The sequence below is a fragment of the Dipodomys merriami genome, unplaced genomic scaffold (genome assembly GCF_024711535.1).
Source record: "Dipodomys merriami isolate MVZ:Mamm:240054 unplaced genomic scaffold, mDipMer1.0.p SCAF_5, whole genome shotgun sequence".
NCBI classification, from domain to species: Eukaryota; Metazoa; Chordata; class Mammalia; order Rodentia; family Heteromyidae; genus Dipodomys; species Dipodomys merriami.
In genome coordinates, this window is record NW_027206068.1 from 61,747,911 (window position 1) to 61,774,051 (window position 26,141).

Below are 26,141 nucleotides of genomic sequence, written 5' to 3' on the forward strand. Positions count from 1 at the left end.
ATTTATCTAAGGAAAACTGGACTAGGGGAAATTAGGGAGAAAATTCCAAAGAACTCTAGAGTAGGATGGAACATTTTCCGTTCTTAGGGCCTTGCCTTGACTATCTCCTCTACCTCATCCGCCATGATAATCACTATAACTCTTCTATAACTCTTCTAATTCTATAAATCCTCCAAGTTTTATTTTCCAATCTCATGCCTAATTCTTCTATCCCTTTCCTCTTTTCAGTTCTAGTCTCCCTTTTCTGCCTGGGTCTGAGTTCAGCTCTGGCCTCCCCTAATACTTGTTCCTAATCTTTCCCTTCCAGCAGGGCCCCCATCCCCTCTTCCTTGGTCTCTTCTCTGAACTCTTTTCTCCTTACCTTTCTTGGACGGCCTTTAAAATTCTCCAGGTCTGGTCCTCGACTTGGGGGGTGGGGGGTGGGAGAGGCTTTTACCTTCTTTATCTGAAACAGCCTGCCCCTTACAGGGGTCTCCTTCACGCCCTCCTCTCTGGTCCCCTCTCCCAACTGAGATCAAACCCCAGCATTCCTCCAGGGCTTGGCCTAGTCAGCTGGAGCTTCATTTTGTGTTCGTGCCCCTGGGCCCCGTACCCCTGGGCTGGGAAGGAGTGTGTGATCCCCGAGGGACCACGGCGGATCCCATGGGCTGGGATCCCTAGCTCGCCCCCTGCGCCCCTCCCGGTCTCGGGTTGAGAAGCTTCCTGGGTGGATGGTTTGGACTTGCTGCCGCAGCTGCGGTTCTGCTGTGTCATGCAAGCAGGCGGCGGCGGCGGCGGCAGCGGCGGCGGCGGCGGCAGTGGCAGTAGCGGCCAGAGCTCCAGGGGGAGGAGGGGAGGAACCTGATCCTCCGGTAGAGAAGGGCTGAGGCAAACATCGAGCTCCCCCAGAGCCACCCAGGAGCTGGGAGGGCTCGGCTACCCCGGGGGGCCCTCCCTGCGGGGCAGAGGGTAAGTGGGGCGGCACAGGTGGTCGCCTTGGGAAGGGAGTGCGCAGGGGGGTTAGGTGGGGAGGCGGGAGCTTCAGGAGCCACACTGGCCCAAGTGAAGGAACTCAGAGTTCAGCTGAAAGGGACGTAGACTATAATAAGGGACCCAACCCGAAGCAGCAATAATTATTATTCTAATAACACCCTGCGACCGACCGGGGCTGCACAGTGTGGAGTTCTGTATCCCCACTCTGGATTGACTGGAAACAATGATTAGGACTGGAGAACCATCATACTAGCAATCCAGGTGCTTTAGGTTACCCTTGGATCGAAGAATCCAAACAGATCCCATATTCCTCCAGCCTTGCTGAGATTTCTGGGTTGCCATCTTCAAAACTAGGCAAGGGGATGGGAAACCTGCCCAAACTCACTTTACCTATGAAAATAATGCTCTTGGCCAAGGGCCCTAGACAAACAGCCTCTGGTGCAATTAAACAATCAATAGGCAAAAGAGCTTCACCCTCCCTCCTACCCTAAAGCTCTTTCAACCTGGGATGGAGCTTCACTGGACTTAAAAGAGGAAGAAAATGTGTTACATTCCCTTCCACCCAACCCCAGTCAGCCTGTCCATCACCCAAATCTGTGCGAGATACGCTTCTGACAGATGCTGCACTACTGCATGGAGACCGACTGAAACTCAGAACAATTTCACCTCCTGTGCCCTTTGCCTTTTGCCCATAGGGGATTCAGAAACGTAGCAGACCATTACTTCTTTCACCTGTGTATAATTCTCAGGACAGCTATTATTATTATTATTATTATTATTATTATTATTATTATTATTATTATTATTCCTTGTCATTTCTCTCCTAGACATTTCAGAAAGCACTTCTGAAATGTGCTTTTCTTTTTTAATGTCAGTCATACATTTAAAAGTAAAGGGTTGAGGGGATTAACTGAAAGGCTAATGACTGTCTCAAAAGCACATATGGTTGCTAGGGAACTCAAACTCATCCAGCTCTAATCACCACTGGGTTCTGTGGAAATCAAACTGCTCAGAGTGTTATTAAAATGAATGGCATTTAGTTCAAGGCTTTCTTGCTTCTGTTGTAGCATCCTGGATTATTATCGATTGCCTCACACCCACATATCTTGTTTTCCAAATTTGATTTCTGTATTTGCGTCACAAACAGGGACACTCATGACTAGACCAGTCAGGTTCACTTCCTGTTTCTCAGAACTCGTTTATATTTGGTCTCCGAGCACTAGCTGGTAAAATATTATCACACTGCTTCTTTTCAAAGAAATCTTTAACTTTCCACTAATAGAAAATTACCCCAATTAAGTGCTAATTCACATAGAAAAACATCATTATTTCAGGAGTAAGGTAGACTGTCAGTCAACTTTAGTAGCCACTTCAGAAAACTAGTCTTGAAATGTAAAGCCTAGAAAAACCCATCATCTTTATTTCTTTTCCTCCACAATTGTCATTCTTCAGCATTGGAATTAAACTAAGGTAGAAAAAGAGATTTAAGTGTGATATTTCTAAAATGAAGTGCATGTGCACATGCACATGTGTGTGCACGCGCGTGCATACACACACACACACACACACACACTATACACTGAAGCTGGAGGAATTGTTTTGACTAAATAAGGCATAGAACTGAAAGGAATCCGGGCCCAGGAAGGAAGAATAAGCTTGGGCTACTCTGTGACACTGGTAGCACAAAGTGAAATTACAAGGCCATGCTATAATAGATAACCCCTCTACTTGGTGTACTGAAAGTTTCTGACCAGTGCCCCAATGTCCTAGAACCAGGTAACTTTGCTTTTCTCCCCCAGTTCCTTCTTTGTAACAAGGATATCACAAAGGCAATAACATAAAGATATGACTATTTAATAGTTCGGTTTAGATGGGAAAAACAAGGGCTAGGAACAACAGTGGCTAGACAAACCCTGGGTTCAATCCTCAGCACTAAAAAAAGTACTGGCCTAAGGGTTTCTTAAATTTTCTTGCATTTACAAAATCCTGCTTTTGGACTGAACTCATTACATAACTTCAATTTTAGCTGCATTTTGATTTTGTACTGTGTTAGATCATGGTGATACAAAACAACAGTCTCTGCCCTACAGGATCTTATAATGAAGAACCAGTGAGTACACAGTTGATCATATAACAGTGAGGTGCTATTTACATGTGAGCTCATAGGAGAAACCTAACCATAGGAAACAGGTCTTGAAACAAGTAGGGAAGGATGAGTAGAAGCCACCCAGCTAAGTGGGAAAGTTAAAGGAATGGTATTTTAGGAAAGAGAATATTGTGAAGTTCTTGACGTTAAATAGTATATCAAAGGAACCAGCATAAAAGACAGTGCCCAGGAGGTAGAAGCTTCTCCATAAATATTTTATTTTATGCATAGCACAAGTCCTGAAGTCTAGTCCTCAAGGCTATCTAGAAAGATTAACATGGTCTTATATTGTGAAAGGTTTTGTCTAAGAAGTTTGAACTTATCTAAAGGCCAATGGAAAGCCATTGATTTTTTTATGTGTGGTTGTTTTTTGTTGTTGTTGTTTGGTCAGTAATGGAGTTTGAATTTAGGGCCTAGGTACTGTCCCTGAGTTCTTTTGCTCAAGGCTAGTGCTCTACCACTTTGAGCCACAGCTCTATTTTCAGTTTTCGGGTGGATAACTGGAGATAAGAGTCTCATGTCTTTCCTGCCTAGGTTGGCTTTGAACCGTGATCCTCAGATCCTGAGTAGCTAGGGTTACAGGCATGAATCACCAGCACACCTGGTGATTTTTAAGTGATTAGATGTCCATTTTAGAAAGATCATTCCAGTTCAGAGAATTTATTAGTAACACTATTAAGCAGGGAGAGTAGTTAGGATATTGTTTGAACATTATAAAAGCAAACAGACTTCTAAGACAGCAAGACTAGAAATAGCAGGAAGAGAAGGATTCAATAAATACTTAAAACAACTGGATTTGATTATTGATTATATTTGAAGGACTGAGAAATGGAAAGAAATGTATGGCTTAGGTAAATGGAAGGATGGATATATCATTCATCACAATGGGAAAATCAAGAAGAAAAGCAGGTTATGGAAAGAAGGTAATTAGTTTACATATAAACATGTTGAGTTTCAAGTGTCCATGAGATGTCAAAGTGAAGCTGTCTACTACATAATTAAATAGATCTGGAGTCATCTAAATAGATGAGAGTTCATGGATATAGATGGAACTCAATGAGAAGATATACAGGAAGAAAAAGAGGAGGACCTACTATGAAATCCTATTGAAATGCCAACATTTTAAAACATGAGGACAGAAGGATACAGGGGAAGAATATCCACAGAGTCAGGAGGACCAGAAAAGCCGAAGAAATTTATATCAACAATATTAGCCCTAGCTGAAAAGTCAAGAAAGAAGAATTTAAAGTCCAAGGAGGCCATTGGTTTATTCGCTAAGAAAGATATTGGTAAAGGGAAGACAGAAACCAGATGGCAGTGAGTTGAGGACATGAGAATAGAGGAAGTAGCTAGAGGAAATTCTTTGAGATAAGTAGAAAAACCAGCCCTAGTGGCACGTGCCTGTAATCCTAGCTACTCAAGAGGCTGAGATCTGAGGATTGCAATTTGAAGCCAGGTGGAGAAGGAAACTCTTCCGATCAATCACCAAAATGCCAGAAGTGGAGTAATGGCTCAAGTGATAGAGCAGAGCTAGCCCTGAGCAAAATAGCTCAGGGATAGCTCCTATGCCTGAGTTCAAGCATCTAGGACTGGGAGACAGAAAGAGAGGAGAGAGAGAGAAAGAGAGAGAGAGGAAAAGAAAAGGAATGGAGGTAAGTAGGGAGGGAAATAAATGTATGTCGGAAAATACTTAAATTTATGGTATGTGAGGTTAAAAATTATATAGGGGAAAAAAGAAATAATAAAAAATCTTGGATTCTTTTACTATTTTTCACACTAAGTAGCATTATTACCTATCAATGGCTCAAGCCAAAGAGCATGCAGACATTCTTGATTCCTCTCTGAAGGTACTGAGTTTTTGTATCCAATCCATGAAGAATTCAGATCAAGTCTTCCTCCAAAACATTTCCAAAATCTGTCTCTATTGCTACCACCATTCTAATCCAAGACACTATCCTTTTTCTTCTTTGCACCAATAATAGCTTAAATGGCTTTTCTGCTTCCATACTTGCCCCTATTCATCAAAGCACAGCTAAATACATAGATAATGCATCATAAAACATAAAGCACAAGCCGAGTGCTGGTGGCTCACGCCTGTAATCCTAGCTATTCAGGAGGCTGAGATCTGAGGATCGAGGTTCAAAGCCAGCCCAGGCAGGAAAGTCCGTGAGACTCTAATCTCTAATAAACCACTAGAAAACCAGAAGTGGAGCTGTGGCTCAAGCAGTAGAGTGCTCGCCTTGAGCTGAAAAGCACAGGGACAGTGCCCAAGCCCAGAGTTCAAGCCCCACGACCAACCAAAACACAAAACAAAAAAACCATAAATCACAGTGCTCACCTTTTCTCTTCACAAGAAACATGCAAGTTATAATTGCAATGAGAGGTATTTATATATCAAGTTCACAAAAATCCTAAAGTTTAATAGCAAACTTAGGTGGGCAGATGGGGAAGTAAGCATGTTCCTACACAGGAAGTAGGAGGGAAAGTTGGTACAATGTTTGTGAAGGACAAGTTGACAGTTAATCGCATTTTAAATATACAAAGCCTTTGACCTAGTAACTCTGCTTTTACATATTTACCAAATAGATTCACACATATATGGAAGGATGACTCCTTCAGGACCCTCACCAAAGCATTATTTATATCATTAAAATTGGAAAACAACCATCAATGGAGAAGTGGTTAAATAAATTACAGCAGAGCTCTATATATGAAAGATAGGCAGTTGGTAAAATTTGTGAGGCACTTCCAGATATATTGATAAGGAAATATCTTAATACCTAAGTTTAAAAAAATTAAGACAAAGAACAACACATCTGTTTTGCTACCTGGCATTGCATTTCTTCTTTGAAAAATGAATTATACTTTTTAATCTGAAAATCATCTGTGGGAAGACTAAATAGAACAGGGAAAACATATTTGTGGATACAGCAGTAGAAAGGGTATTTCAGTGGGTGTGAGAGATGATTGGTGAAGGTGGTAGCATGCCCAGAGAAAGAAAGCTCAGAACTGAAGAGCTATCATAAGTTGCTTAATGAGTTGGGTGTGGTGACACAGTTGTGTAATCTTAGGTACTCCAGAGGCAGAAGAGAGATAGGGTCCAAGAAAAGTAGGACCAGGACTAAGCCTGAATGGAAAATAAAATTGGCAATGGAGACAGAATCATTAATCAGAACATAAAAGTAGGAGACTGTGGGGTCAAAGGAACTAAGAGAAGAATGCAAGAAGGAAGACCAACTTGTTAAAGCACTGACAAAGGGTCAAGGAAGATCATTATAACTTGTTCCTCTCATACTCCCTAAGTGCCTCCAAGAGTTGGATTCTTTTGTTTATTTTGGCATCTCTGGAGCTTGCCATATGCCTCACACATAATAAATGTCCAGTAAATTTTCATTAAATTCAAGAGAGAAGCACACAGGTTATAAAAACAAAGACATAAAAATCTGTTTGGATCTCAAAAAATAAATGAATAGAGCAGGTACTATAGTGTATAACTGTAATCCTAGCACTTGACAAGGCAGAGCTAGGATTCTGAGTTCAAGGTCAGCCTGGGCTAATAGTGAGACTGTGTAAAAAAAATCAAATAAACAAATGGATGGATAGATGGGTATTTATTTGATGTTTTTTGAAACCTAACTTGATCATAGGAAGCATAAGTTGCTCTTGAGTTAACATAAATTGGATGATATAAAGTACCTTCTAAACCATTTTGATTAGTAATATCTGCCTGGTCAATCATTTTTATCTTTACTTAGGTGCTGGATGATAAGATAAACAATTTGTTTTCCCCATCCATCACCCATCCTGATGCAGTTGATGGCATCCATGGTGCCATCACAGTTCTACAAGACATGTAACCACTTCTGGGCTGTCCAGCCCTAGTTCCCCTTCTGGGGAAAATACAACTCTAGGCAGAGTGAAGACTTTTAACCTGTTAAGATGTACTACATGCTTCTCAGTATGTTATTGTTTCTGCATAACAATATTGCTATCAGAATAGACCATTTTCAGAGAAAAGGAGGTGAAAATCTACAAGAGTGTCCTTAGGCAGGGTATCTAATGGTGCATGCTTGTAATCCCCGCACTCAGGAGAAACTGTAGAGACATGAAGACCACAAGTTTGAGGCCAGCCTGGGCTATGTAGCAAGGTCAACGTTAACCTGAGCTACAAAAGTAAGGCCTTGTCCCCCAAACTAACCAAGCAAACAAACAAAAACTATTCTCATACTTACCTGGCAATGAAGATATCAGGATCACAAAGGTGGTTTTCCTGGGGTAACACTCACCCATTGCATTAGGAATTTGCCGATTTCTGTAATTTCCTCAAAGTGGGAAAATTGACTGCATTATTTGTGATAATGGGGTTGCAAAAAGAAAAAGGGCTGTAGAATTAGAAATTTTAGGAGTAAAATCATAAATCTAGTTTAAACAATCTTAAAAATGTGACATTATTTAGTTTAAACATTCCCTATAAGTGAAATAAATATTTTAGGCTCTTCTGTCTCTGCTGCTATCCCATGTAATTTGTGTAGGTTCAGTCAATAATGTTTTCAGAATGACAAACTCACATTAAGATATATTTCTCAGGATATGTCCCTACCAGTTAGGAACTTGGCTGGTTTCATAGGGCAAACAAGAATTCTTGCTAATTGACTTTGTAAACATGTGAACCAAGAGAGAAAATAGTGCCATCCCAGGGGAGGGGGGGGGGAGTGCAAGCATGCATACTGCTCCTGTGGCGTGAATTCAGGGTCTGGGTGCTGTCCCTTAGCTTTCTTGCTCAAGGCTAATGTTATATCACTTAAGCCACAGCCCTACTTTTTTTTTTTTTTGGGGGGGGGTCCGGTTGTGGGGCCTGAACTCTGGGCCTGGGCACTGTCCCCAAGCTCTTCAGCTCAAGGCTAGCACTATACCACTTGAGCCATAGCACCACTTCCGGCTTTTTTCTTTTTGTTTATGTGGTGCTGAGGAATCGAACCCAGGGCCTCATGCATGCAAGGCAAGCGCTCTACCACTGAGCCACCTTCCCAGCCCCACCACAGCCCTACTTTGGGCTTTTGGTGGTTAGTTGGAGATAAAAGAGTCTCACAGAATTTCCTGCCTGGGCTGGCTTTGAACTGTGATCCTCAGATCCCAGCTTTCTAAGAAGCTAGGATTACAGGCACCAGGCTCTACTAATTCTATTTTTTAACTGTGTTAATTCATTCTATAAATTCCTATTAATGTTCTACTTCTTACACAATGCACTACTTACTGGGAATGGAATAAAAAATAGATCACTGAAAAGACATCTACATAGTAGATGAAAAATATAATAGCTGGTAAGTTCAGTAAGAATTGCCTAGATGTATCACAGTAAAAATGCATACATGTAATTATTTTTCTCCCTTTTTGGCATTATTGGTTTGAGTTCATCATAAGCAAGCACTCTTACCATTTTAAAATTTTTATTTTATTGTAAGGGTGATATACAGGGGGTTTACAGTTACATAAAATAGTGAGTACATTTCTTATCAAACATTGTTATCCCTCCTCATTTTCTCCCACTTACCCTCCCCTCCAAGTTGTACAGTTCATTTCCAACATCTTGTCTTGTGAGTATCACTGTTGTATTAGCTCACCCTTGTCCTTTGCCTCACAATTTTGTTATTCTCCTTCCCTTCCCCAAATTAAATAAACATATATACAACACACAGGGTACCAAAATCAAAAACAGTGACAACAGGGGATAAAACAAAGGGGGGAGGGAGAAATAACTTCACACAGTACATTAAAAAAAACTCATTTCCATATTTTGGTGTTCATTTTGATTAGCATAATTTTATATGGTCATATGTACATAGCTATTGAGCTATTGTGATTCTCTGCTAGGACTATCCTAGACATACACTAATTATTACAAATGGGGGAAACCATCAACCTTATGTTTCTTTTTTTTCAAATTTTTTATTGTGATTAAGTGGTTACATAATTTCCCAAATTTCACAGTATTGTGGGATAATGATGCTAAGTTAAAGTCACAAACACACTCTAACTTTCATGGAGCAAATTGTCTATCATGCTCTATAACGTTTATGAGTTCTATGAGCTTTGCAATACAGTTATTTCTTCCACATTGGGTGATATGTACGTTTCTTTTGTTTTGCACAGCATCAGCTGTTCCCTCTTTCCCACTTGTTCCCTCCCTCCCATCACTGCCATTGAGTTGCTTAGTTCATTTTGATCAATGTCCAGTGCAGCTGATGGGTCCCACTGCTGTATGTTTTTCCCTGATTCCCTCTAGTTCTGTGTCATCATCCTGGTTTATCTCCAGTGTGCACATATATACCATATATGTGATCAGCAGCATGGGGTTATTTAGTAGTGATTTGACCAGATGAGTGGAAGTCCTTTGTTTCTGAAGTCTTGTTAATTTTGTCATATCACCTTACATTTTGGATTTACATCCACTTATCAGGGAGACCATGTACCGTTTGTCTCTTTGCTCTTGGCTTACCTCCCTCAACATGATTTCTTATAGCTCCATCCATTTCCCTGCAAATGCCATTATTTTGTCCTTTCTAATGGCTGCATAATATTCCATTGTGTATAGATTCCACAATTTTTGGATCCATTCATCTGTGGTGGGACATCTGGGTTGTTTCCATATCCTGGCTATTATGAACAGTGCTGCAATAAACATGGAAGTGCATGTGTCCTTGTGTACTGGTTCCTGTTGTTCAGAATAGATTCCTAAAAGTGGTATGACTGGGTCATAAGGGAGGTCAATATTTAACTTTCTGAGGACCCTTCAGACTGCTTTCCAAAGTGGTTGTATAAGTGTACATTTCCACTAGCAATGTAATAGGGTTCCTCTTTCTCACATACCCTCCAGCATTTGTTGTTGGCTGACTTCAGGATGTGGGCCATTCTGACTGGGGTAAGGTAGTATCTCAGGGTTGTCTTTATTTGCATTTCCTTCACAACCAGGGATGGTGAACATTTCTTCATGTGTTTCTTTGCCATTTTTATCTCTTCTTCTGAGAAGTCTCTCTTTAGTTCCCTTGCCCATTTAGTTAGTTAGGTTTGGGAGGGATTCGTTTCTTGAGTTCCCTGTACATACTGGATATTAACCCCTTGTCTGATATATTGCTGGTAAATATTTTTTCCCAGTTAGTTGGTTGTCTTTCTAGCTTGGTTGTTATAGCTTTAGCTGTGCAGAAACTTTTTATTTTAAGATAGTCCCATTTGTCAAGTCTCTTTCCAATTTGTTGTGACCCTGGGACTCTGTTCAGGAAGTTCCTGCCTGTGCCTATAAGTTCAAGTGTCTCTCCTACTCTGTCCTGCAGTAGTTTCAGAGATTCAGGTTTGATGTTAAGGTCTTTAATCCATTTTGAGTTGATATTGGTGCATGGTGATAGGCTGGGGTCCACTTTTAGTTTTCTGCATGTGGCCACCAGTTTTCCCAACACCAGTAGTTGAAGAGGCTGTGTTTCTTCCACTGTATGTCTTTGGTTCCTTTGTCAAATATCAGCTGACTATAGGCGTGTGGTTTTATTTCTGGATCTTCTATTCTATTCCATTGGTCTTCAGGTCTGTTTTTGTGCCAGTATGCTGTCTTTGTTATTATAGCTCTATAGTAGAGTTTGAAGTCCAGCACTGAGATCCCTCCCATGTTGTCTTTTTTTGCCTAGAATTGTTTTGGCTATTCTAGGTCTTTTGTTGTTCCATATGAATTTGTGGATTGTTTTCTGTATTTCAAAAATGTATATCATTGGGATTTTAATAGGAATTGCATTGAATTTGTATATTTTGTATATAATTTTGGCAATATTGCCATTTTCACTATATCAAGTCTGCTGCCTATCCAAGAGCATGGAAGTTCTTTCCATTTCCTAGTGTCTTCTGTAATTTCTTTAAGTTTTTACAGTTTTCGTTAAATAGTTCTTTTACATCTTTGGCTAGGTTAATTCCTATTTTATTTTGGGGGGGATTATTGTGAATGGGGTTGCTTCCTTTTTCCCTCTCTGCTTGTACATTGTCAGTGTACAGGAAGGCAAGTGATTTTTGTGGGTTTTATATCCTGAGCGAGCCTAATTTTTTGGGGTCTGGCTTATTTCACTTAATTGGATTTTTGCCAGGTCTTTCCATTTCCTTATGAATGGGGTGATGTCATTCTTTCTGATGGAAGCATAGAATTCCATATGTGTATATACGATATTTTCTTGATCCATTCATCTCCTGAGGGGCATCTGAGTTGGTCCCATAATTTAGCTACGGTAAAAAATGCTGCAATGAACATGGTTGTGCTGGTGGCCTTGTTTACTCCTGGGTAAATGCCCAGGAGTGGGATTGCTGGATCATAAGGGAGCTCTATGTTTAGTCTTTTGAGGAATCTCCATACTGCTTTCCAGAGTGGCTGAACCAGTTTATATTCCTACCAAAAGTGTAGTAACATTCCTTTTTGGCCATGTCCCCACCAGCATCTGCTGTTACTTGTTTTCTAGATAAGGCCATTCTAACTGAGGTTAGGTTGAATCTCAACGTGGTTTTGTTTTGCATTTATTTTTTTATTTTTGTTAGTCATGGGGCTTGAACTCTGGGCCTGGGCACTGTCCCTTAACTCTTCAGCTCAAGGTGAATGCTCTGCCACTTGAGCCACAGTGCCACTTCCTACTTTCTGGTGGTTTATTGGAGATAAGAGTATCACAGACTTTCCTGCCCAGGCTGGCTTTGAAACGTGATCCTCAGATCTCAGCCTCCTGAGGAGCTATGATTATAGGTGTGAGCCACGGGTGCCCGGTTTGTTTTGCATTTCTTTATGGCCAGAGATATTGAACATTTCTTCATGTGTCTATTGGCTATTCTTACTTCCTCTCCGGAGAAGTCTCTTTTTAATTCTTTAGTCCATTTATTCATGGGGTGGTTGTTTCTTTGAGGATTTGTTATTGGGGGGTTAATTTTTTGTGCTCTAGGTATATTTTTTGTATAAGGCCCTTGTTTGTTGTATAGCTAGTAAAGATCTTCTCTGAATCTGTGGGTTTTCTATTTATCTTGCTAGTTATATCCTTTTACAAGTAGAAGCTCTGCGGTTTAATGCAATTCTATTTATCCAGTCTTTATTCAATTTGTTGTGTTTCTAGATCCTTATTTAGGAAGTTTCTGCCTGTGCCAAGGAGCCCTAGTGTATCCCCCTATCCCTTCCTGTAACATTTTCAGGGTATCTGCTCTGACCTCAAGGTGTTTGATCCATTTGGCATTGATTCTGATGCAGGGTGATATATAAGGATCTAATTTCAGTTTTCTGCATGTGTATAGCCAATTCTGCCAGCAGCATTTGTTGAAGAGACTGTCTTCCATGTGATAATTTGGGCTCCCTTATCAAAGATTAGGTGGCCATAGGTCTGTAGGATCATTTCTGGGTCCTCAATTCTATTCCATTAGACCTCAGGTCTGTTCATGTGCCAGTACTAACCTGTTTTTAAAACTACAGCAATATAATAAGAGTTTGAAGTTTGGTATTGATATTCCTCCAGCACTGTTTTTCCTGCTAAGGGCTGTTTTTGCTATTCAGGTCTTCCCTTATTCCATATGAATTTTTTTGATTGCTTCTTCTATTTCATTGAAGAATGTTGTTGGGATATTGATGGATATTGCATTGATTTTGTAGATAGCAGGTCTCCCCCAAGAGGGCTTATTCCATTGCCTACATCCCTGTGGAGATCTCCTTAAAGTAACACACATTTTCATGATACTAATCCTCCCAATCCAGGAGCATGGAGATTATTCCACTTTCTTGCTTTCTGCCCAGGGTGGGCCTTGTACTTCATTCCTCCTACCTAAGGCATCCTATAACGTGGGTTGACACACATATACCACCATATCTGACTTGTTTCTTGAAATGGGGGTCTTGCTAACATTTTTGCCCAGGCTGGCTTCAAATGTAAATCGTTCATATCTCTGCTGGAATTACAAGCATCAACAACTGTACTCAGCCTCTCTGCTGTCTTTTAAGCAACAGATAGGCATTCAGACAAAACTAATTTTAAATTTGAACTCCTTTTGCATCCCAGTTGTATTACCTTGGGCTAATTATATAAACCATGTTAAGTTTCAGTTTCATCTTTTTAAGATGGAGATAATAATACTGAAGGAGCTTGTGGGGATTAAATAAGACAGAGCATGTAAATCAGCTAGTGTGGTCTCTAGGACATGCTAAGCCATCAGAAAGTTGTAGCTATTATTGAATTATAGCACTAAGAAAGTATGTAACTGTTCATAAAAAACATACAATCTACCAGGCCTAAGTGAAAACAGAAGCCAAAGTGGCATGGTCATAGATCATACAATAAGCACCTGCCATGTTTTCCCTAGAAACAGCTGCTGGGTTGTCTAAGAAGCCACACCTGCAGATCAAGCTCCCAGCCTCCCTCGCACTTAAATGCTAGTTCTAATGGGGAGAAAAGCACAGCAATATGCATTAAAATGTAAAATGTAAAGTCTGCTTCACATCTTGCATTCTTTAAGCCAGGTCAGCTGTGAGCCTCAGACACTTGTAGGTTCCATGCACTGTGCCCTTCCTCCAAACCTGGATTTCCACCCTCACCATGCCTCTGTTTCTTGCCCTTGTACTTTGTATCCAAGTCTCCCCCTAGATATAGGACCCAACCTAGAACCCTAACCCACTTTACCATGACACTGCTATCTTGTTTAGTTCAGCTCTCCCCCACAGAGGGGTTATTCCATTGCCCACATCCCTGTGGAGATCTCCTTAAAGTAGCACATAGGTGGCTAATGTTCAAGAGTAAATCTACTGCTGCAGTAAGTACAGACGGCTCAGGGCTAATAGCTTCCTGAAGTTCATCTTGCTGTGAGGTGCCAGGCTGTGCAACACCTGCTGACACTTCCATATTCCAAGTTGGCTTCTGTATTCATTACCTGTGCCCTGGAGAGAACCCCTACTCTAGATTTGGCTCAGGCCTTCTCTCCACCAGTCATGTGTTGTCAAGACAAAACTAATACTATGACAAAATGATTGGCACAGGGCACAAGGTAGGAATGATGGAGGACTTTCTGACATCAACTAACAACATTGTTCTGCTGAAAAGTGAGCATCAAAAAGGTCCGATTCCATGCTTAAGTCTAACCAGAGGAGTATATGTGAAATAAAAGTGGCAATTCAAGGGAAGTAACAACGGCACTCTTGAAATTGTAATAGCCACAGATGGCAATTCTACATTCACCACCCTGAGTGGAAGAAGAATGAATTAAGAGATCATATGGCCATAAGCCTTTGTGTGGTCAGAAACCAAGAATAAAATGACTTGGGAAGTATACTTTTATAAAATCTGTGACTCTAGTAAAGAACAATGAAACATGAAGAAGAAGGAGGAGAAGAAGTAGTAGTAGTAACGAGGGGGGGTGGGGGGGAAGGAGGAGGAGGAGGAGGAGGAGGAGGGGGGGAGGAGGGGGATGGGGAGGAGGGTGGTAGTTGTTCTGATAACCTCTTCCAGTCCTTCTCCCTTTCTCTTTTGGGCAGTTATTGAGGATTGAACTCAGGGCTTCGAACTGGCTAAATAGATGATCTATCACTTGAGCCACACCCCAACCCATTTATTTTTGGCTTTAGTTTGTTTTCTTTAGATAAGATCTCAAATTGTTGCTCAAACTGGCTTCATAACAAGATCCTCCTATATCTACCTTGTCTGCTGCTGGGATTACAGGCATGGGCCACCAGATGTGGCACTTTGAAAAATTCATATTTTTACATTAGGAAATGTAGAAGAAGGTATCTGCTGAAGTCTCACCTTATCAGGGATGGGGCAATGTGTACATTTCAAAACCTGCCAGTGGATGCTTGAAATTGCAGATAGTATCAAACACTATATACTATGCTTTTTTCTTCACATATATACTCGTGGTAAAGTTTAATTTATAAATTACAGAGAATAAGATATAAATAATAACGATGGTAGAATAATATAAGAAACATTATTTAAAACTTATATTGTTTTGTCACCTGTAACCCCAGCTTCACTCTGAAAGCTAAGGCAGTAAAACCATAAGTTCAAAGCCAACCTAGGCAATTTAGCAAAAGCTATCTCAAATAACTTTTGAAAAGGGATTTGGAACAGGGTGTCAATGCCTCACCTCTGTAATCTTAGCTACTTACCTAGACTCATGTCCAACAAACCACTAAAAAGCTGAAAGTGGAGCTGTGGTTTAAGTGGAAAAATGTAAGCCTTGACCAAAAAATCTTGACCAAAATGGAGGCTGAGATCAAGGTTCAATACCAGCCAGGGTAGAAGACTCTTACTCTAATTAACCACCCAAAAGCCAGAAGTGGAGCTGTGGCTCAAGAAGTAGAGTGCCAGAGCCTTGAGTGGAAGAATAGAAAAGTATTTGAAGTATAGCTTAGTGAGTATTTGAAGTATAGCTTAGTGGTAGAATGTCTATCAGAGTAAAGTCTCTGGGTTCAACCATTAATACCTTCGCCCCTACATACACACCTGTTTATTTCAGAAAATTTCCATTTAATATTTTCAGATCACAACTAAGGATAAACTGAAACCAAAGAAAAAGAAAACTTGGATAAGGAGAGACTACTGTATAACAAGGCCATGTTCAAAAGAAGGGCTCAGATCTGTGGTAATAAATCGATAAGGGTTAATGTCTACAAACAGCTGGAAGTATTAAAGAACAAATAGTTATTTTCATATTTTTTTAGTGCTAGAAGCCTAGCACTAAAGGACCTCTCACATGCTAGACAAGTGTTCTATGCCTGAGTACAAATTTTTATCCCAATTTTAAATGCATCTAAATGTTTAATGTGAAGTGAGTTTTTGTTTGTTTGGTGCTGGTATTGGGGCTTGAACTCAGGGCCTTAGCGCTGTCCCTTAGATTTTTTTGTTCAAGGCTTGCACTTTATCACTTAAGCCACAGCTCTACTTTCAGCTTTCTGGTGATTAATTGGAGATAAGAGTCTAGGGAATTTTCCAGCATGGGATAGCTTCAAACTGTGAGCCTCAGATCTCACCCTTGTAAGGAACTAGAATCACAAATGTGAGCCACCAGCATCTGGCATGAAGTAGTTTTTGAGGAGACTCAAAAGAGTCATAAAATTGGATTGTATCTACAATAGATGGTTTTAGAATAAGGAATTTGGGGTTCGGTCATCTAGCTCTACTAGTATTCATTGCTTGCAGCAGATGAGTGGTTTACTTTCTGTCTCAAAGTGCCAGTGCTGCCAGTGGCCACTAAAAGATAGGAAAGTCAGTCAGTGATTAGCTGGGATGTAATATTGGGAAGTGCAGTACCCCATGGACAATGCTGAAGAAGAGTATGAAAGCAGCAAATACTTAAAGACAGGACTGAGTCCAGCAACAGCAAAAACCTCTAAAAAAAAAAGAGACCTTTGAAGAAAGTGACCATTGAGAGACGACCAAAGCCAAGTAATCATACAAATGTCCCAAGTCAGGATTAGATGGAGGCAGGGAATGTGTATAGAAAGGATCAGGCATGATGCAGAAAGGAATAAAGACCTGCTATGTCTAAGACAGGGGCAGATGGATAATGGCTTATTATTGGGAGAACATTTTGAAATGTGCCTGGCATATAGTAACATTATGTGCCATTTTGCCCTGCCTCTTTAAAATCAACTGATGGACTTAATGCTTTGGTTCTATAAGGTCCAGCTCATTTAGTTTCAATTCACCCTCTTGGAAAGTTCCTTTGAGAAAGGAATTAGCTAAAGAGTATAGGTGTGGGAACATAAAACAGGAAAAGACATTGCAAAGTAGTTATGACTCTGTTTAATACATATAAACACACACACATATGACAAAGAGGGGTCCAATAATTAGAAAAGAAAGACATTATATTTTGCTCATGAAAAATACAAAATACAATTAAGAGACATTACTAGAACAAATTCAGGGCAGAACCAATTTCCTATGGTTCTCTACATATTGTTGAATTGTTTCCAGTTAAAAATTATGATGTATCCAAGTGTTCATAATGCAACCTGACTTTATCTCTAGAGTTAATAGTATTAACAGTGGTGAGATAAATTTTTCAATAGCAGAACATTTGCTATTTTATATTAAAAAAATGAGCTTGATACTTAAGAGACAAAACCTCAGTTGTCCTCTCACATGCTGTCTGTTCCCTGCTGCTCCTTCCTATAGGGTGGTTGTGGAGTTCTAGGTGAGTTGACTCATTTTTATTCCCATGGGCGAAGCAAGTAGCCCAGCCTAAGCCAATCAGTGAATGGCATCCTTTGGCTTCCATAACAATCTCAGGTATGAGCAAGTGACTTAAGTCAGTTCCAAAGAGAATGGCAGGACTTTTGCTAGCAATGCTAAGCGAAAGATGTTTTCATTCTGGAAGTGAAAACAAGTTGGAAACAGAGGTCTTAGGACCTCGAGGGGAGAGACTGTTGAGAATAGGGCTGTCACCAGGGCCTAAGCAAGGAAATTAAGAGAGAAATCTCAGGTCCTAACCAAAGAGTGAGCCACCTGAGAACTTGGTGTGAAGGTCTTGAACTTTTCACTTAACAGAGAGAAAAAGTATACTCTCTGATTCAAAAAGACAAAACAAACATGGCTAAGAAGGAATGGATTACATTTCAGATGGATTAAAGAGCCAAATGTTAGACTAAGGGCATCATTCAAGTGGTAGAATGCCTGCCTAAAAAGCTAACGTCTTGAGTTCAAACCCAGTACCACCAGAAAAAAAAAAAGATTAAATATGGAAAATGATCCATTCAAAGGAAGTGAAATGTGTGGGAAAAAATCAAGTGGAAAAGGTACTTTTTTTTTTTTTTGGTCTGGTCGTGGGGCCTGAACTCTGGGCCTAGGCACTGTCCCTCAGCTCTTCAGCTCAAGGCTAATGCTCTACCACTTGAGCCACAGCACCACTTCTGGCTTTTTTCTTTTTGCTTATGTGGTGCTGAAGAATTGAACCCAGGGACTCAGGTATGCAAGGCAAGCGCTCTACCACTGAGCCACCTTCCCAGCCCTGGAATAGGTACTTTTGACCTTAAGGTGATAAAGGTTTTCATGAGTAAAATATAAAAATTTAGAAATAATCATGAAACTTAATGTAGGAGAATATTTAGTGGAACATTCTAATACTGAAAAGAGATAACCTTACTGTCCAAAAAGAATCATTGCATGAATTGTGGTATGTTCTTAAAATGAAATGTATACATACAATAAAAAGCAGGTTCTAGAAGATGCTGTCACATCAGAAACACTTGTTAGTTATTTTTAAATGTATTTTTCTCAGAAAAAACTGGATAATTACATTGTAAAATATTACCACTAATAACATCCTGATAAAATTGAATTTTCTTCTTCATGACTTCTGTATACTTGGAATCTTCCTCAGTAGACATATAACTCTTGTAGGCAAAGAAAAAAATTTAAATGAAATAGAGGCCCAAGGTGATTGAATGGATAAATTTAAATAAGATTTAAATTTAGATGAGATATTCAAATTTAAATGAGACTGAAAGCTTCTGATCCATATAAACTACTTCTAGGGATACAAAAAGAAATTCCAGATACGATCTTAAATGTGTGGTGAAGAATCATAGAAATGCCGTGTGATCTGGCTATGTAACCCAGGCTGAGCCTCTCAAGTGCTACAGTTACAAGTATGTGCTGCTGCCGCTCCCGTCTGTGTACGTTAAGGCATTTAACAAAATGCTCAATTGCTGTCTAAAATGATTATACATATTTATATTCTGGATATAGTATGTGCATTTATTTTTGTGTCTTTATCTATGCAAGATAACATAAAGTTCTTGATCATTTGCTATGCACAAAGGCATATAGTCTCTGCTTTTACTTTTTAGTGCTATGTATTGAACCCAAGTTCCCAGATAGAGGATTACCACCTATGTTAATTTTTGCCAATTTTTAAAAGTGGGGAAGTGAAACCTAGAACCTCTTGACTGATAAGTGTTATCACTTAAGGCTGGTGTCAACAAGAACTAGCAAAGTTTCATTGAAGTTAAGAACCTGTAGCCAAGCACCGGTGGCTCACGTCTGTAACCCTAGCTACTTAGGAGGCTGAGATCTGAGGATCATCATTCAAAGCCAGCCCTGATAGCAAAGACTGTGAGGCTCTTCTCCAATAAACCACGGGAAAATCGGAAGTGGTGGTGTGGCTCAGGTGGTAGAGTGCTAGCCTTGAGCTGAAGAGCTGAGGGACAGCTCCCAGGCCCAGAGGTCAAGCCCCAGGACCCACAAAAACACACACACACACACACACACACACACACACACACAAACTACACATTTCCTTCATTCCCACATACCTTCAAGCCAATCCTCATTCCAGACCTCCTAGTAGGTAATAATATCATTTCCTTTAGGCAGAAGCTGAAGGTCAGAGATGTCAAGTTATCCCTTCCTTTCCTTTCACCTTCCCTCCCTCTTTTCCTAACTCACCTTACCCTCTCCCTCTATCCTTCCCTTCCAAAATAGCTATTAAGTGAGAAGATCAGTGACAGTTTGTCATGTTGGGCAGAGATTTTCATGAGATCCTGGTAGACAATACAGTGGACCATGGGACAATATTATACAGTATAACAGATGAAGTGGTTAGACTCCAAAGTATGGATCAATAGGAGGGTTCAGATTGGTAATAATAATACCACCACTCAATGAGGTCTTCTCACATGCAAGGTTCTGTGCAAAAAGAGCTTCCCCCATCTATCATCTCAGTTAATCTGTCCTCTCAACTGGAAAAGCAGGTATTGTTACCTCATTTTACTGGGAGTAAAGCAAAGAGCAGAATACTTTATGAACTTACTTCTGAATATGTATCTAGTAAGTAGAAGAGCGGGGATTTCATCATAAAAAATCTGGGTTCAGAGCCCATAGGCTTATCTTCCTTTGGTCTTTGTTTTCTGTTATGCTTAATTCAAGTCAGTATCTTTCTAAGAATGATGCAAAGCAAAGGAGAGCCAAAATGCCAAGATTTATTGAGCACTTATGTCAGGAATTATCCTATCCTTCTTTAAGCCTCAGAACCACTTTGAAATGTAGACAGTAGTGCTCACTGATAAGAAAATTGAGATTTAGAGAGCACATGATACATCCAGAGTCTCAGGGCTGCTTGATAAAACCAGAATTCAAATGTAGATATGCCTGGGTCCTGAGCCCTTGCTCTTTTTATTACTTGACTAAAAAATCCAAATATGAAAATATAGTATTTAGTGGGAAAAAAATGTAAAATCCTACAATTGGCTTTAAAAAGCCAATTATATAAATCTCAGATGAAAAACCTAGTTTGTCCACATTTCAAGTGCCAAAGCTCTCAGGCTGAGAGTTGATTGTAAAGCGCCATGAGTCAGCAGTCCAACTGTCTGAACACACTGACCGTCTCGGCAAAGCAGCATGACCAGAGTGCCCATGTCCTGCACCAGGGAGAGTGCTCCTACTGCTCTGTACACCGCTAATACCAGACAGGAACAACTGAGACTAATTCTAAGTGCTACACTTTCAAAGGGACTTTGACAGACTTTATGGATATCCAGAAGAAAGCAGCCAGCTGGCAACAAAACACATGGATAAATGCATACATACACATAGATCAAAACTGGATTATTTCATAAAATTGGAACAAGTAAGAAAACAAGATGGCTGAAACCACTTTCAGCTAGCTGTGGGGATGCTCATTAAAGAAAGTCCTCTTCCAGAGGACAGTGGCTGGAAAGACACAATTTGGGCCAATGACATGCTAAAATATGACTGTACCTTGCAGATCTTTTAGGCTCTTGAAATACTAAGCCTGATCCTTTAACATAGCAGGTGCTCTCAAATATATGTTGAAATGTACTACATACATTCCTGGGCAAAAACTCTTAGAGGTTGTCTTGTGGTTGTCTTGAGGCTAGAATGCTGCTCCCATCCATCCTGACCCAGCTTCATCTTCTTCCAATTACCTGCTTCCTTCACAGCTACACTCCCAAGAGAAGTCTCACTCCAGCTTAACTTCTAACTCTCAAGAATTTGTGTTCATTTTATCTTCTAATTACTAAACCTATTGTAACCATCTGACCCCAGGGAGAGCTGTTGATTATTTTCTCCTTGAAGATTATTTCTGCCTCTGCTTGTGACTCACAGGTACCTATATCCCATGCCTCCTTTTCATGGCTCTTTTCCAGTCCCTTCTCCCAGGTCCCCTCTAAAAAGTTGCTTGTATCCTTTTTGTTCAGGGTCCTGGCTTGGCACACATTGTTTGTCCACCTCAGGAACTTCCCTCCTTTAGGAGGACTTACCTAAACCTGTACCTTCATCCCAACCCCTTCCATTATCTATAGCCTTGCCCTTCATTCACACTGGGCATCCTGCTTAATATAGTAGTAATCAACCTCTTTGTACTTGATCTCCTGCTTTTGGCCTAATGTCACTGCACTTCAACCTGTCTGTCTCCTCTACTCTCAAGCCTCTATCTGTTCAGTAACTAGGCTCTCCCAGCTACTTCTAAATCTCCTATGTATTTGCATTACTTTTTATTCCTTTGCTATTATCATGATCCAGATCTTAATCGCATCATTGAGACAACTAAATTGGCCTTCTAGTTGGCTTTTTTTTTTTTTAGGGGGGGGGGTCCAGTCATGGGGCCTGAACTCTGGGCCTGGGTGCTGTCCCTCAGTTCTTCAGCTCAAGGCTAGCGCTCTACCACTTGAGCCACAGTGCCACTTCTGGCTTTTTTCTTTTTGCTTATGTGGTGCTGAGGAATCGAACCCAGGGCCTCAGGCAGGCAAGACAAGTGCTCTACCACTGAGCCACCTTCCCAGCCCCTAGTTGGCTGTTTTGGCTCCATTCTCCCCTTGCTATAGCTGGATCTTCATGCTGCCATTAACTTTTTATTTCTTTTGGTGGTACTGGGGGTTGAACTCAGGACACTGCACTTGCTAGGCTGGCTCTCTACCATCTGAGCCATGATTCCGAGTCTTATTTTGTTAAATATGAATGATCCCAACTCTCTCCTCTTTAAGAACCTCTGATAATTACTGTCTTCAACATAAACTCTAGATTTCTTAGCTGTAAATCAATTTTTTTTCACAATACAGCTTCAAGTCATTTTCCTGGTCATCACTGCATCTTTCTTTAAACATTTTTGTTTCTTTTCCCATCTTATTCCCCTTTCATAAAAACACTCCTCTGGCCAACTCATCTCTTCCTGCCCTATACCACTAAAACTTCAGGCACTTTCCAGAGAAGCTGCTGCTTCACCTTATAACTAATTTTTTTTTTTGCAGCGTTGAGCATCAAACCCATGCATGGCTTTGAGCATACTAGGCAAGCACTTGACACTAAGCTGTATCTCTAGCCCCAAAAATATAGTATTTAGAAACAATATACTCAAAACATATCATCTATGTATGAAGATGGCATAAGGAAACTCACTAAAAACTGTTAAATAATAGAAGGATGGGAGGTACATGTAAAGAGAGAATAATAGAGATTAATCTGATTTAAGTATAATATGCACATGTATGAAATACTATGGTGAATCCCCTTTGTAGAATTAATATATGCTAAAGAAAATGGATGACAAGAATGCCTAACAGGTTCTGTTGTGGGGAAGGTGCCAGTAGGAGAAAGTGGATAAACAGAGAGGATAAGGAAGAGTAAAGATGATCCAAGTACTTTATATGCATGTATGAAAATATAAGAAAATTTAAGAAGGGAGGAGGGGAGGATGGGCGATAGTGGCTCATGCCTATCATCCTAGCTACTCAGAAGGATTAGATCTGAGAATCTCTGTGTGAAGCCAGCCTAGGCAACAAAATTGATGAGACTCTTATCTCCAATTAACCAGCAAAAAGCCACAAGTAGAGTTGTGGCTCAAGTGATAGAGCACTGGTGTTGAGCAGAAAAAGCTAGGCAAGAGTATATGGCTCTGAGTTTAAGCCCCAGTGCTGGCAAACATGCATATATACAAGAAGGAAGAGGGAATGAGGAAGGATTGAGGAGGGAATTTGATCAGGAGACATTGTGTACACACACACACACACACACACACACACACACACACACACACACACACACACACACACACACACATGGAAATCTCACAATGAATTTCCCTTGTACAACCAGCATATGCTAATAAAAATGTAAAAATTGAAAAATAAACCCAACAGACTTAGATGGGCAATTATAGACAGACAAGCCCAACACTGAGAGAAAAGAAGGACCCAGCAAGGGTCTGAGAAGGAACAGCCAATGAGGTAAGAGGAAAGCCAGAGCACATGATGGAAGGCAACAGAGACCATCAGTCCCAAGAAGCTGATGACAGCACAGATGAGGACTGAGAATGAGCCATTGGATCTGACATCACAGAAGCCATTTCACTTCTCATTTGTGTTTTAGTGGAGTAACAGAGACTGAATTGTCTTTAAAAGATAGACAAAATGAGGAAGGAGGTGCTGTTGAATGGGTGGAGGTTGGATAGATGAAACTGTGATGTCTTAGGTTCAGTGAATTGATCTGAAACTAAAATCAATTAATTATTTTGAACTCTTAAAGTAGCTTTAAAAAATCTCCAACTAGAGAAAGGATATGATTCAGGATGCAAGCTTTTCAGTGACAGGGGAATTTAAGAGTGGGATTACAGAGGCTGTAGGATTAACTTACTGAGGGTTCTGAGTGTTGTGATTGCCCTTTCTCCTTCTGTTCCAGTTCTTACAAGGGCCTTCATGCAGGACTTCTCAATAAGATGGAAAGCACTTGGTGTAGGATCTTCAGGAACCATTTCCAATTACCCCTTGATAGTGCGTGAGTTGTTGATAAATCTGTAAAGCTTCTTCTCATGCATTTGGGACTGGCCAACACTATACCTGAATAATCAGAGGTAAAACGAAAAAGGCTGACCTATCCAACACAATGCATTTAAAAATGTTGTATTTTGAAGTATTGCTATATAAAAGCTTTATAGTGAAATATTGGAAAAAGGCTAATGACGACCTAGATTTGATGAACAGCCCTACATTTGATGAACAGCTTTCTTGGATATTCTTAACTCTTATTCCTAGGGTATAATAGTAATAAAATTTGGAGAATACAAACTTCGGATAAACCAGGCTCAAAGGTTTTTTTTGTTTTTGTTTTTTGTCGGTCGTAGGGCTTGAACTCTGGGACTGGGCACTGTCCCTCAGCTCTTCAGCTCAAGACTAGTGCTCTACCACTTGAGCCACAGAGCGCCACTTCCTGTTTTCTAGTGGTTTACTGGAGATGAGTCTCATGGACTTTCTTGCCCCAAGCTGGTTTTGAACCGCAATCTTAGGATCTCAGCCTTCTGAGTAGCTAGGATTACAGGCGTGAGCCACTGGCAACTGGCTGAAGTTTTTACTTTAAGCTATTCCCTATGTGAGATTCTTCAAGTAGCCAAAGTTTCTGAAGGCATTATGGTACAGATCCCACAGAAAATGTTTTTTTCATTGTACGACTATGATAATAAATTTCCCTTTATAGTATAATTAATGGGGTATCCGTGCCTGGGCTGTAGGACAGAAAACACCATAGAATATCTGAATTCTGTTTCCTCTAATTCTCCAAATGTGTCATTTGCTCTTGGCACACACTGTTCCCTGTCCTTGGAATAACCCAATCCTCTCCTGGGCACTCTGGGAGCATCTCCTTCCACTCCCAACCTAACAAAACCAGATCCCCTTTCTGTGTTCCCCAAACCATTTTTTGTACATAGCTCTTGTCTTTACCACCAAACTACAACTGTTTAATCTGGCTACCTCACTGGGCTGTGAGTTTCTTGAAATCTGTGTTTGTCTAATACCTGCTTTTATCCTTTGCATTTGGAATAGGGGTTGCACCTTTTGAACTTTCAATTTCCATTTGAATGGATGCAAACATGTTTGAGTATGTGAATACAGGAATGAATAACGAAAAAAAAATCTGAAAGACAAGCACAATTACTTGTGCCTTTAATTCTAGCCACTCAAGAGGAAGAGGTCTGAGGGTCAAGGCTTGAGGTTAGCCCCAGCAAAGTTAATAGGAGTTAGTTAGAAAAGTAAAGTTAGTTAGCCATCCTAGCCACACAGAAAATATAAATAGGAAGACTGAAGTCTAGGTTGCACTGGGCAACAATCTTGAATTTGTATAAATGGTACTTTGCAAATCCAATTGAGGTGGCATATCACATATGGAAAAGGGTTAATACACAGTCCATTTGTAATATGTGTGGTCCTAGATGGTAAGAACCAAGTGATGAACAGTAGAGCTAGGCAGTGGAAACTTATTGGTTTAGATTTTCGAAAGAAATATGATCTGAGTGTTTTGGTTTCTTTTAAGCAATATGTTTTTTTCTTTTAAAATTTAAGGGCAAGGTACACAGTAATAAATGTATTTATCCAAAACAGGATTTCATTGTTTATAAAAAATGAAAAGCTAGCTGTGACACTTCTAAAATGGAAGTCACACGAACCAATCATCTGATTCCCTCCTTTGGTTTCTTTCCTGTCTAATCTGTAAAATGATAATAGCCCTTATTGGTATTTACATTATAAAAGTGTTGTTCGTCTAAATTAGAGAGTTCAAACAGGTATGATGTCTTCTTAAAAGACAGGCATTATATACAAATGAGGTATTATTTAGTTTTTTTTTCAGTCCTATCAAATAAAATGAACACTTTGCTTTAAACAATATCCAGCAGGTAGATGATTGACTTGAAATAGAAAAAAAAATCTCAAGCTGAAAACTGTACAGCATATCTGTGCACAAAGCAAAACTATTGGGTTTGTATGTGGTGTTTACCACAGCTCTTTCTCTTCTCTGTGTTCAATCACAAAGCAATGGCAGTTAACATTTCTGTGCAGGCACCGTGTGAGTGTGTTTTAGAGAACCTAGGCATCCTGGAAGTATTACCATCTGGAAACAATGTTTTCACTCAGTAAGCAGCACAGTTGGTTTTGTTGTTGACTTCAGGATGAAATGAACTAGCAGATCTCTGTTTAAAGTCCTGGCTCTTAGGGGACGAGTAGTTGGGCATATGTCCTCTCACCTTC

The 26,141-nt window shown here is 40.2% G+C and overlaps 1 protein-coding gene and 1 pseudogene across 3 annotated transcripts in view; both read left to right on the forward strand.

Moving 5' to 3' along the window:
• Positions 1-834: 834 nt before the first annotated feature.
• The window catches only part of Mkln1 (muskelin 1), a 278,155-nt gene continuing 252,848 nt past the window's right edge, over positions 835-26,141 (forward strand). The window contains exon 1 of one of the 3 annotated variants that reach the window (XM_069996783.1): positions 835-948. The gene's annotated coding sequence lies outside the window, so the exon portion shown is untranslated. Of the gene's footprint in view, positions 949-23,868; positions 23,975-26,141 lie in introns of those variants that run through there. The other 2 variants (XM_069996785.1, XM_069996784.1) reach the window with 2 other exon arrangements.
• LOC138810284 (U1 spliceosomal RNA) lies at positions 7,343-7,487 on the forward strand (annotated as a pseudogene).